Source organism: Pleurodeles waltl, chromosome 2_2 (genome assembly GCF_031143425.1).
Source record: "Pleurodeles waltl isolate 20211129_DDA chromosome 2_2, aPleWal1.hap1.20221129, whole genome shotgun sequence".
Taxonomy (NCBI): Eukaryota; Metazoa; Chordata; class Amphibia; order Caudata; family Salamandridae; genus Pleurodeles; species Pleurodeles waltl.
In genome coordinates, this window is record NC_090439.1 from 231,114,632 (window position 1) to 231,128,841 (window position 14,210).

Consider the following 14,210-nt stretch of genomic DNA (forward strand, 5'->3'; position numbering starts at 1 on the left):
AGGAAAGGGGAGTGACCACTCCCCTGACCTGCACCTCCCCTGGGAGGTGTCCAGAGCTCCTCCAGTGTGCTCCAGACCTCTGCCATCTTGGAAACAGAGGTGCTGCTGGCACACTGGACTGCTCTGAGTGGCCAGTGCCACCAGGTGACGTCAGAGACTCCTGCTGATAGGCTCCTTCAGGTGTTAGTAGCCTATCCTCTCTCCTAGGTAGCCAAACCCTCTTTTCTGGCTATTTAGGGTCTCTGTCTCTGGGGAAACTTTAGATAACGAATGCATGAGCTCAGCCGAGTTCCTCTGCATCTCCCTCTTCACCTTCTGATAAGGAATCGACCGCTGACCGCGCTGGAAGCCTGCAAACCTGCAACATAGTAGCAAAGACGACTACTGCAACTCTGTAACGCTGATCCTGCCGCCTTCTCGACTGTTTTCCTGCTTGTGCATGCTGTGGGGGTAGTCTGCCTCCTCTCTGCACCAGAAGCTCCGAAGAAATCTCCCGTGGGTCGACGGAATCTTCCCCCTGCAACCGCAGGCACCAAAAAGCTGCATTACCGGTCCCTTGGGTCTCCTCTCAGCACGACGAGCGAGGTCCCTCGAATCCAGTGACTCTGTCCAAGTGACCCCCACAGTCCAGTGACTCTTCAGTCCAAGTTTGGTGGAGGTAAGTCCTTGCCTCACCTCGCTGGGCTGCATTGCTGGGAACCGCGACTTTGCAGCTACTCCGGCCCCTGTGCACTTCCGGCGGAAATCCTTTGTGCACAGCCAAGCCTGGGTCCACGGCACTCTAACCTGCATTGCACGACTTTCTAAGTTGTTCTCCGGCGACGTGGGACTCCTTTGTGCAACTTCGGCGAGCACCATTTCACGCATCCTCGTAGTGCCTGTTTCTGGCACTTCTCCGGGTGCTACCTGCTTCAGTGAGGGCTCTTTGTCTTGCTCGACGTCCCCTCTCTCTTCAGGTCCAATTTGCGACCTCCTGTTCCTCCTGGGCCCCAGCAGCGTCCAAAAACGCCAAACACACGATTTGCGTGTAGCAAGGCTTGTTGGCGTCATTCCAGCGGGAAAATACTTCTGCACGACTCTCCAAGGCGAGAGGGATCCGTCCACCAAAGGGGAAGTCTCTAGCCCTTTTCGTTCCTGCAGAAACCTCAGCTTCTTCTGTCCAGTCGAAGCTTCTTTGCACCCGCAGCTGGCATTTCCTGGGCATCTGCCCATCTCCGACTTGCTTGTGACTTTTGGACTTGGTCCCCTTGTTCCACAGGTACCCTAGATTGGAAATCCACAGTTGTTGCATTGCTGGTTTGTGTCTTTCCTGCATTATTCCTCTGACACGACTCTTTTGTACTTAGGGGAACTTTAGTGCATTTTGCACTCACTTTTCAGGGTCTTGGGGAGGGTTATTTTTCTAACTCTCACTATTTTCTAATAGTCCCAGCAACCCTCTACAAGGTCACATAGGTTTGGGGTCCATTCGTGGTTCGCATTCCACTTTTGGAGTATATGGTTTGTGTTGCCCCTATCCCTATGTTTCCCCATTGCATCCTATTGTAACTATACATTGTTTGCACTGTTTTCTAAGACTATACTGCATATTTTTGCTATTTTGTATATATATCTTGTGTATATTTCCTATCCTCTCACTGAGGGTACACTCTAAGATACTTTGGCATATTGTCATAAAAATAAAGTACCTTTATTTTTAGTATAACTGTGTATTGTGTTTTCTTATGATATTGTGCATATGACACTAAGTGGTACTGTAGTAGCTTCACACGTCTCCTAGTTCAGCCTAAGCTGCTCTGCTAAGCTACCATTATCTATCAGCCTAAGCTGCTAGACACCCTATACACTAATAAGGGATAACTGGGCCTGGTGCAAGGTGCAAGTACCCCTTGGTACTCACTACAAGCCAGTCCAGCCTCCTACATTGGTTGTGCAGTGGTGGGATAAGTGCTTGAGACTGCTTACCACTCTTGTCATTGTACTTTTCATAAGAGAAAAATATACAAAACAAGGTCAGTGTATATACACATAGCCAAAAAGTTTTGCATTTCCTCTTTTCACTCTTTTCTAAGTGCTGAAAAGTACTTCTAAACTTTCAAAAAGTTCTTAAAAGTTTAAAAAGTTTTTTTCTGTCTTTCCAAAAAGTTCTGAAAACTTTTTTCTCTTTTTCTATCACTTTAACTCTCTCTAAAAAATGTCTGGCACAGGCCAAAGTGTTGATCTGTCCAAACTTGCATATGACAACCTTAGCTGGAAAAGAGCAAGGAGTCTCTGTATAGAGAGAGGTTTGAGTGTAGGGAAGAATCCTCCCTTGGAACTATTACTTAACATGCTTAGAGAACAGGATAAGGCCAGAGGTGCCCCATCTGTTGAAAAAGTACCTAATAGTTCCCAATCTGATTCAGGGACTCCCCCAGGAAAAGATTCAGGAAAGAAACTCCCTAGCCTGCCCATTACTAGACAATCTAGCATAGATGGTAATGATGATGAGCCACACCAAAGAAATAGTGTTGTCTCACATCATAGCAAAAGCATTTATTCTCACCATACTGGTAGTAATGTTTCTGTAAACCAAGCTGTTAAGTTGGCTTCTGTAAGGGACAGGTCTCCTTCTGTTCATTCCCATCATAGCTCTGTTTCTAGAAATGTCCCTCCCACCAACCCTGATGACAGAATGTTAGAGAGGGAACTCAATAAGTTGAGGGTGGAACAAACCAGACTGAAGCTTAAAAAGCAACAGCTGGATTTGGATAGACAGTCTTTTGAATTAGAGAAGGAAAGACAGAAGTTGGGTTTAGATACCCATGGTGGCAGCAGCAGTATTCCCCATAGTCATCCTGCAAAAGAGCATGATTCCAGGAATCTGCACAAGATAGTTCCCCCTTATAAGGAGGGGGATGACATTAACAAGTGGTTTGCTGCACTTGAGAGGGCCTGTGTTGTACAGGATGTCCCTCAAAGGCAGTGGGCTGCTATCCTATGGCTATCATTTAGTGGAAAAGGTAGGGATAGGCTCCTTACTGTGAAAGAAAATGATGCCAATAATTTCCAAGTTCTTAAGAATGCACTCCTGGATGGTTATGGCTTAACCACTGAACAGTACAGGATAAAGTTCAGAGAGACCAAAAAGGAGTCTTCACAAGACTGGGTTGATTTCATTGACCAGGCAGTGAAGGCCTTGGAGGGGTGGTTACATGGCAGTAAAGTTACTGATTATGACAGCCTGTATAACTTAATCCTGAGAGAGCATATTCTTAATAATTGTGTGTCTGATTTGTTGCACCAGTACTTGGTGGACTCTGATCTGACCTCTCCCCAAGAATTGGGAAAGAAGGCAGACAAATGGGTCAGAACAAGAGTGAACAGAAAAGTTCATACAGGGGGTGACAAAGATGGCAACAAAAAGAAGGATGGTAAGTCTTCTGACAAGGGTGGGGACAAATCTAAAAATGAGTCTTCATCAGGCCCACAAAAACACTCTGGTGGGGGTGGTGGGTCCAAATCCTCCTTTAATCAGAACAAGGAAAAGAAACCATGGTGCTATTTATGTAAAATAAAAGGCCATTGGACAACAGATCCCAGTTGTCCAAAGAAAGGCACCACAGCTCCTACCACTACAACCATTACTGCTACACCTAGTGTCCCTACTAATAGCAGTGGTGGTGGGAGCAAACCTACTAATAGCCAATCCAAGGGAGTAGCTGGGCTCACTTTTGGTAATTTAGTTGGGGTTGGTCTGATTAGGGAGACCACAGAGGCTACGTTAGTCTCTGAAGGGGCTATTGATTTAGCCACTTTGGTTGCTTGCCCCCATAACTTGGAGAAGTACAAGCAACTAACCCTAATAAATGGTGTTGAGGTCCAGGCCTACAGGGACACAGGTGCCAGTGTCACAATGGTGATTGAGAAACTGGTGCACCCTGAACAACACATACTTGGACACCAGTACCAAGTAACCGATGCTCACAACATAACACCCCATGGCTGTTGTAAATCTCAACTGGGGAGGGGTAACTGGTCCAAAGAAAGTTGTGGTAGCTTCAGATTTACCTGTAGACTGTCTATTAGGGAATGATTTGGAGACATCAGCTTGGTCAGATGTGGAGTTGGAGGCCCATGCAGCAATGCTGGGCATCCCAGGGCATATTTTTGCTTTGACAAGGGCTCAGGCCAAAAAGCAAAAAGGACAGGGAAGCTTGGATCCTGAAACAATGGAGCAAGTGCTCCCTAAAGCTAGGGCTAGTAGAAGCAAACCACTTCCTACTATCCCTCCCTCTACAGTGGATTCTACTTCTGAGGAAGAAGAATTCCCTCCCTGTGCAGAACCTACACCAGAGGAGCTGGAAGCAGACACTGCTGAGCTTTTGGGTGAAGGGGGGCCTGCCAGAGAGGAGCTGAGTGTGGCACAGCAAACCTGTCCCACATTAGAGGGTCTCAGACAGCAAGCTGTCAAACAGGCTGATGGGGATGTCAGTGACTCTCACAGAGTTTACTGGGAGGACAACCTCTTGTACACTGAGCATAGGGATCCTAAACCTGGAGCTGCCAGGAGATTAGTGATTCCTCAGGAGTACAGAAAGTTCCTCCTAACACTGGCACATGACATTCCCCTAGCTGGGCACCTGGGTCAAATGAAAACTTGGGACAGATTGGTTCCATTGTTTCATTGGCCTAGGATCTCAGAGGACACAAAGGAATTTTGTAAGTCCTGTGAAACCTGTCAAGCCAGTGGCAAGACAGGTGGCACTCCAAAGGCACCCCTTATCCCACTGACTGTGGTTGGGGTTCCCTTTGAAAGGGTTGGGGTTGACATAGTTGGCCGCCTTGACCCTCCTACTGCTTCAGGCAATAGATTTATCTTGGTGGTAGTGGACCATGCCACAAGATACCCTGAAGCAATTCCTTTAAGGACCACTACAGCTCCTGCAGTGGCAAAGGCCCTCCTGGGAATATTTTCCAGGGTGGGCTTCCCAAAGGAAGTAGTATCAGACAGAGGAAGCAATTTCATGTCTGCATACTTAAAGGCCATGTGGAAGGAGTGTGGTGTAACGTACAAGTTCACAACACCCTATCATCCACAAACAAATGGACTGGTGGAGAGATTTAATAAAACTCTCAAAGGCATGATTATGGGACTCCCTGAAAAACTCCGCAGGAGATGGGATATCCTTCTACCATGCCTCCTTTTTGCCTACAGGGAGGTACCCCAGAAAGGAGTGGGCTTCAGCCCCTTTGAACTTCTTTTTGGACACCCTGTTAGGGGTCCACTCACACTTGTAAAGGAGGGTTGGGAACAACCTTTAAAAGCTCCTAAGCAGGATATTGTGGATTATGTACTTGGCCTCAGATCAAGGATGGCTGAGTACATGAAAAAGGCCAGTAAAAACCTTCAGGCCAGCCAAGAGCTCCAGAAGCAATGGCATGATCAGAAGGCTGTTTTGGTTCAGTACCAACCAGGGCAGAAAGTGTGGGTCTTGGAGCCTGTGGCCCCAAGAGCACTCCAAGATAAATGGAGTGGACCCCACACAATTGTTGAAAAGAAGGGTGAAGTCACCTATTTAGTTGACTTAGGCACTGCCAGGAGTCCCCTTAGGGTGCTCCATGTCAACCGCCTGAAACCCTACTATGACAGGGCTGATCTCACCCTGCTCATGGCAACAGATGAGGGACAGGAAGAAGACAGTGATCCTCTACCTGATCTCTTCTCTTCTACAGATCAAGATGCTCTTGTGGAAGGTGTAGTTTTGGCTGATTGTCTTACTGCTGAGCAGAAAGACAATTGCATAAATCTCCTAGGACAATATTCAGAACTCTTCTCTACTATGCCAGGCACCACTTCTTGGTGTGAGCACACTATAGATACTGGAGACAGTTTACCTGTCAAAAGTGAGATCTATAGGCAGCCTGACCATGTCAGGGACTGCATAAAGCAAGAAGTTCAGAAAATGTTGGAACTAGGAGTGGTTGAGCACTCTGACAGTCCATGGGCTTCTCCTGTGGTACTGGTACCAAAACCCAATTCTAAAGATGGAAAGAAGGAAATGCGGTTTTGTGTAGACTATAGAGGTCTCAACTTGGTAACCAAAACTGATGCTCACCCTATACCCAGGGCAGATGAGCTCATAGATACACTGGCATCTGCCAAGTATCTAAGCACTTTTGACTTGACTGCAGGGTATTGGCAGATCAAATTGTCAGAAGATGCTAAACCTAAGACTGCATTTTCAACCATTGGAGGACATTACCAGTTTACTGTAATGCCTTTTGGTTTGAAAAATGCACCTGCCACTTTTCAGAGGTTGGTGAACACAGTCCTGCAAGGGCTGGAAGCTTTCAGTGCAGCATATTTGGACGATATAGCTGTCTTTAGCTCCAGCTGGGATGATCACCTGGTCCACCTATGGAAAGTTTTGGAGGCCCTGCAAAAGGCAGGCCTCACTATCAAGGCTTCAAAGTGCCAGATAGGGCAGGGTAAGGTGGTTTATCTGGGACACCTTGTTGGTGGGGAACAGATTGCACCACTTCAGGGGAAAATCCAAACTATTATTGATTGGGTTCCCCCTACCACTCAGACTCAGGTGAGAGCCTTCCTAGGCCTCACTGGGTATTACAGGAGGTTCATTAAGAACTATGGCTCCATTGCAGCCCCTCTTAATGACCTCACATCCAAGAAAATGCCTAAAAAGGTATTATGGACAGCAAGCTGTCAGAAAGCTTTTGAGGAGCTGAAGCAGGCCATGTGCTCTGCACCTGTCCTGAAAAGCCCTTGTTACTCTAAAAAATTCTATGTCCAAACTGATGCATCTGAATTAGGAGTAGGGGCAGTCCTATCACAACTTAATTCTGAGGGCCAGGATCAACCTGTTGCTTTTATTAGTAGGAGGTTGACCCCTAGAGAAAAGCGTTGGTCTGCCATTGAGAGGGAGGCCTTTGCTGTGGTCTGGGCTCTGAAGAAGTTGAGGCCATACCTGTTTGGCACTCACTTCATTGTTCAGACAGACCACAAACCTCTACTTTGGCTAAAAGAAATGAAAGGTGAAAATCCTAAATTGTTGAGGTGGTCCATATCCCTTCAGGGAATGGACTATACAGTGGAACATAGACCTGGGAGTAGCCACTCCAATGCAGATGGACTCTCCAGATATTTCCACTTAGACAATGAAGACTCATCAGGTCATGGCTAGTCTTATTGTCCTTCGTTTGGGGGGGGGGGGTTGTGTAGGAAAGTACCATCTTGCCTGGCATGTTACCCCCATTTTTCACTGTATATATGTTGTTTTAGTTGTATGTGTCACTGGGACCCTGGTAACCCAGGGCCCCAGTGCTCATAAGTGTGCCTGAATGTGTTACCTGTGTAGTGACTAACTGTCTCACTGAGGCTCTGCTAATCAGAACCTCAGTGGTTATGCTCTCTCATTTCTTTCCAAATTGTCACTAACAGGCTAGTGACCATTTTTACCAATTTACATTGGCTTACTGGAACACCCTTATAATTCCCTAGTATATGGTACTGAGGTACCCAGGGTATTGGGGTTCCACGAGATCCCTATGGGTTGCAGCATTTCTTTTGCCACCCATAGGGAGCTCTGACAATTCTTACACAGGCCTGCCACTGCAGCCTGAGTGAAATAACGTCCACGTTATTTCACAGCCATTTTACACTGCACTTAAGTAACTTATAAGTCACCTATATATCTAACCTTTACCTGGTAAAGGTTAGGTGCAAAGTTACTTAGTGTGAGGGCACCCTGGCACTAGCCAAGGTGCCCCCACATTGTTCAGAGCCAATTCCCTGAACTTTGTGAGTGCGGGGACACCATTACACGCGTGCACTACATATAGGTCACTACCTATATGTAGCTTCACCATGGTAACTCCGAATATGGCCATGTAACATGTCTATGATCATGGAATTGCCCCCTCTATACCATCCTGGCATAGTTGGCACAATCCCATGATCCCAGTGGTCTGTAGCACAGACCCTGGTACTGCCAAACTGCCCTTCCTGGGGTTTCACTGCAGCTGCTGCTGCTGCCAACCCCTCAGACAGGCAGCTGCCCTCCTGGGGTCCAGCCAGGCCTGGCCCAGGATGGCAGAACAAAGAACTTCCTCTGAGAGAGGGTGTGACACCCTCTCCCTTTGGAAAATGGTGTGAAGGCAGGGGAGGAGTAGCCTCCCCCAGCCTCTGGAAATGCTTTGTTGGGCACAGAGGTGCCCAATTCTGCATAAGCCAGTCTACACCGGTTCAGGGACCCCTTAGCCCCTGCTCTGGCGCGAAACTGGACAAAGGAAAGGGGAGTGACCACTCCCCTGACCTGCACCTCCCCTGGGAGGTGTCCAGAGCTCCTCCAGTGTGCTCCAGACCTCTGCCATCTTGGAAACAGAGGTGCTGCTGGCACACTGGACTGCTCTGAGTGGCCAGTGCCACCAGGTGACGTCAGAGACTCCTGCTGATAGGCTCCTTCAGGTGTTAGTAGCCTATCCTCTCTCCTAGGTAGCCAAACCCTCTTTTCTGGCTATTTAGGGTCTCTGTCTCTGGGGAAACTTTAGATAACGAATGCATGAGCTCAGCCGAGTTCCTCTGCATCTCCCTCTTCACCTTCTGATAAGGAATCGACCGCTGACCGCGCTGGAAGCCTGCAAACCTGCAACATAGTAGCAAAGACGACTACTGCAACTCTGTAACGCTGATCCTGCCGCCTTCTCGACTGTTTTCCTGCTTGTGCATGCTGTGGGGGTAGTCTGCCTCCTCTCTGCACCAGAAGCTCCGAAGAAATCTCCCGTGGGTCGACGGAATCTTCCCCCTGCAACCGCAGGCACCAAAAAGCTGCATTACCGGTCCCTTGGGTCTCCTCTCAGCACGACGAGCGAGGTCCCTCGAATCCTGCGACTCTGTCCAAGTGACCCACATAGTCCAGTGACTCTTCAGTCCAAGTTTGGTGGAGGTAAGTCCTTGCCTCACCTCGCTGGGCTGCATTGCTGGGAACCGCGACTTTGCAGCTACTCCGGCCCCTGTGCACTTCCGGCGGAAATCCTTTGTGCACAGCCAAGCCTGGGTCCACGGCACTCTAACCTGCATTGCACGACTTTCTAAGTTGTTCTCCGGCGACGTGGGACTCCTTTGTGCAACTTCGGCAAGCACTGTTTCACGCATCCTCGTAGTGCCTGTTTCTGGCACTTCTCCGGGTGCTACCTGCTTCAGTGAGGGCTCTTTGTCTTGCTCGACGTCCCCTCTCTCTTCAGGTCCAATTTGCGACCTCCTGGTCTCTCCTGGGCCCCAGCAGCGTCCAAAAACGCCAAACGCTTGATTTGCGTGTAGCAAGGCTTGTTGGCATCCTTCCGGCGGGAAAACACTTTTTTACGACTCTCCAAGGCGAGAGGGATCCGTTCACCAAAGGGGAAGTCTCTAGCCCTTTTCGTTCCTGCAGAAACCTCAGCTTCTTCTGTCCAGTCGAAGCTTCTTTGCACCCGCAGCTGGCATTTCCTGGGCATCTGCCCATCTCCGACTTGCTTGTGACTTTTGGACTTGGTCCCCTTGTTCCACAGGTACCCTAGATTGGAAATCCACAGTTGTTGCATTGCTGGTTTGTGTCTTTCCTGCATTATTCCTCTGACACGACTCTTTTGTACTTAGGGGAACTTTAGTGCATTTTGCACTCACTTTTCAGGGTCTTGGGGAGGGTTATTTTTCTAACTCTCACTATTTTCTAATAGTCCCAGCGACCCTCTACAAGGTCACATAGGTTTGGGGTCCATTCGTGGTTCGCATTCCACTTTTGGAGTATATGGTTTGTGTTGCCCCTATCCCTATGTTTCCCCATTGCATCCTATTGTAACTATACATTGTTTGCTCTGTTTTCTAAGACTATACTGCATATTTTTGCTATTTTGTATATATATCTTGTGTATATTTCCTATCCTCTCACTGAGGGTACACTCTAAGATACTTTGGCATATTGTCATAAAAATAAAGTACCTTTATTTTTAGTATAACTGTGTATTGTGTTTTCTTATGATATTGTGCATATGACACTAAGTGGTACTGTAGTAGCTTCACACGTCTCCTAGTTCAGCCTAAGCTGCTCTGCTAAGCTACCATTATCTATCAGCCTAAGCTGCTAGACACCCTATACACTAATAAGGGATAACTGGGCCTGGTGCAAGGTGCAAGTACCCCTTGGTACTCACTACAAGCCAGTCCAGCCTCCTACAGGGTGGGGCTGAAGAATGAACGTGGATGGACGCAGCAGATCGTGCTCTTTCTACATGAGATGAAAGGTGGAGACGGATTCTCTGCGTGCTATCCGTGAGGAAGGATGCCAGCCATCTGAGTGATGGTACCAGTGCTGAAGGCTGCGGAGAGGTCAAGAAGTATCGGGAAGGCAAATTCTCCTCTGTCGAATAGGGTGACAATGTTGTCTCTGGCAAAGATCAGGGTGGTCTCTGTGTTGTGGTTAGCTCTGAACCCAGAATGAGAGGGGTTTAGCAGACTGTTTCTCTCCAGGTGTTCTGTGAGCTGAAGCTTGATGGCCTTCTATAGGACATTGGTGGTAAACAGGAGCAGCAAGATGAGGCAGCAGTTCAGGAGGTTACTGGGGTCTTTGGAGGGTTTCTTGAGGAGTGGTCTGACCTCAACGTGTTTCCAAGTGTCAGAAAATGTTGGTTTGGTGATGGATGTGTTGAGGATTGTGGTGTGTTGGTGGCTGATCTTGTCACTTCGGAGGATGAAGAGGCGGTGGGCAAATGGGTTGAAGGGTGCGCCCGAGTGGATGGAGTTCATTATGGCTGTGCTGTTCGGATCATTGAGCTGTTCCCATGAAGTGAGTTGGCGGTCAGGGACAGTTTTTGCAGTTGTAGGAAGGCTGAGGATGTCAGTGGGTTAAGGGTCTTAGGCCCTCATTACAACATTGGCGGTAAATCCCACTTCCGCCGTGCAGAAGACCGCCAACACACCGCCGCAGCTGCGGAATTCCACCACAGCCATTACGACCCACAGTTCGGAATCCGCCAAAATCTAGACACCCACACAGGTCCGCCACACCAAAGGTCAGTGATAAACTGGCGAAAACAACTCTACCATCACGCAAACAGAAATACGCCCACACTATCAAGACCCATGAATCCACACAGCAGTCTTTCAACTGCGGTATTCCTTTGGCGGTACACACCGCTGCGCTCAAAATACACACACATTTACAAAATGCATCCACATTGGACAATTCCAAATACACACACCTGATACACATGCACACACCACTCCCACACACCCAATACAATATAAAACACACACCCACATCACCCACAAACCCTTACGACAACAATTCACGAACGAAAGCCATAGAGAGACAGCACCAGCAAGAACAATAGCATCCACAAGCACATAACACCATCACCCACATAACTTCCACGCACCTCACACAACACCCCACTACATATCAGCACACTTATCACCCCACACACCACCCCACACATCACCTACACCACCCCATGGTACGGCAAAGACACCCCAGGTTCTCGGAGGAGGAGCTCTGGATCATGGTGGAGGAAATCGTCTGGGTAGAGCCACAGCTATTCGGATCACAGTTGCAGCACACCTCCATTGCAAGGAAGATGGAGCTATGGCGAAGAATAGTGGACAGGGTCAATGCAGTGGGACAACACCCAAGAAATCGGGAGGACATCAGGAAGAGGTGGAACGACCTACGGGGGAAGGTGCTTTCTGTGGTCTCAAGACACCACCTGGCAGTTCAGTGGACTGGCGGCGGACCCCCACCTCCCACCCACAACTAACAACATGGGAGGAGCAGGTTTTGGCGATTCTGCATCCTGAGGGCCTCGCAGGAGTAGATGGAGGAATAGACTCTGGTAAGTCTAATCTTAACTATTACATCCCCCACCCTACCTGCATGCCAGCACATACCCCCACCATCACCCCCACCCCCAGCACTCCAACTCCTCACAAATGTCCCAACATCACAAACCACGCATCCCAACACCAAGCCCTGCATGCAACAACAAAGCATGGACACCCATCACTAAAGCACGCCCACTGCACATACCCATACACCCCCCTAAACTATCATCACATGAGGTCCCACACAGGAATGCAAGCACTGGGGTACACGGTCACCCACCCAATGCACACCATGACACACACAGATGTAATAACCATCCTTTTATACCCCTGCAGGACCCCTACCCAATGTCACCGGACAGGAGGGTCCACACATGTCCACACCACCAACAGAAGAGGCCTACAGTGATGACAGCACCTTTGTCCAACTGGATCTAGATGACCAGCCCGGCCCATCGGGGACACACAGTCACAGGCCACTACAGAGCTTCCCCCCTCTGGAAACACCAGCATAGCAACCACCCAGCGGGCCTATACCTCCGTCCCCAGGACACGTCAATCAGCTATGTGTCCACCACTACAGGGAACGCAGGCTAACCCACCACCCCAACAACAACAGGGACATGGGGGCAGTGGTAGTGGGCACACAGTCCAGGGGACGGAGGTCAAGGAACACAGGGGAACTGGGAGGGCTGCTGTGCGACAGGGGGCAGACAGGTCAAGGGAACCCACTCTCCACGAGGCCCTCTCCTCCATCATGGGAGCCTACCACCACTCCCAGGAGACGATGGCAACAGTACTGGCCAACTTTCAGGAGACCCAGCGCCTGCAGGAGGAACAGTATATGGGTTTCAGGGAGGAACTCAGAACCATCAACTCCACCCTGGGCACCATCGTAGGGGTGCTGAAGGAACTCGTGAACACCAGGAGGGACACTGTGGCACTACAAGGGGCCCCTGACACTAGCCTGGACGATGAACTGCCCACCACCTCCGCCGGCGCTAGTGGACAGGACGCCCCGCCACAGGACCACCACACCAGCACCCCACCCCCTGCAGAGGGAGAACCACATCGCAAACGGTCCCTGAGATCCAGGAACAAGACAGAGAACGATGCCAAGACCCCAGCCAAGAAATGAGACCACCCTGATTGTCATCCTACTGTCCCCCTTTGTCACCCTGTCCATCCTTAAACTGCCCCAGCTCCACTTCCTGTGCTCATATGGGCAATGCACCTGTGAGACTAATAGACTGGACTCTGCCATGGACATTCCTCCACCATCACCCCTCACCATTTTACTACCCCCTCCAATATTGAGCACTTAAATAAACACCCTTAAAGCACAAAACAATCTGGAGTCTGTCTGTGATTTCGGAATACTGTATTACAAATAACTGTGCCAAAAAGCTTTTTTCATTGGTAATGTCAACACACCTATGTCACACAGCTCTAGCCCATGAGGAAAAATCTGTGAAATCGTGAGGCAAAGTGACAACTCAGTGACCATACACTGGGTGAAAATGACAGACAGTAGAGAGGCAGTAGTGTTTAAGTACATGTAGTAGGCAGGTCTGTACTGTATCTCACTGGAAATATTGTTGGATCACTGAGTCCCTGTTGTTCATGTCTTCTTCCTCTGCTTCCTCGTCTTCACTGTCCACAGGCTCCACAGCTGCCACAACACCTCCATCTGGACAATCCTCCTGCAGAAAAGGCACCGGTCATCGCAAAGTCAAGTTGTGAAGCATACAGCAGGCCACAATGATCTGGCACACCTTTTTTGGTGAGTAGAATAGGGATCCACCTGCCATATGGTGGCGCCGGAACCTGACCTTCAGGAGGCCAAAGGTCCGCTCGATCACCCTTCTAGTTCGTCCATGGGACTCATTGCAGCGTTCCTCTGCCCTTGTCCTGGGATTCATCACTGGTGTCAGTAGCCATGACAGGTTGGGGTAACCAGAGTCACCTGCAAATGGCGAGGGACAACTGTTAGACACACACTAACCTGGAGGGATATCCCCAGACCCAGACAACCACTCCCACTGACTAGCTTCCAGGTTCTCACCTGATAGCCACACACAGTGCCTCTGGAGTTGACCCATCACATAAGGGATGCTGCTATTCCGCAGGATGTAGGCGTCATGCACTGAGCCAGGGAACATGGCATTCACATGGGAGATGTACTGATCTGCCAAACATACCATCTGTACATTCATGGAATGATAACTCTTCTGGTTTCTGTACACCTGTTCACTTCTGTGGGGGGGGACCAAAGCCACATGTGTCCCAGCAATGGCACCTATGATGTTGGGGATATGTCCCAGTGCATAGAAATCATCTTTCACTGTAGGCAAAT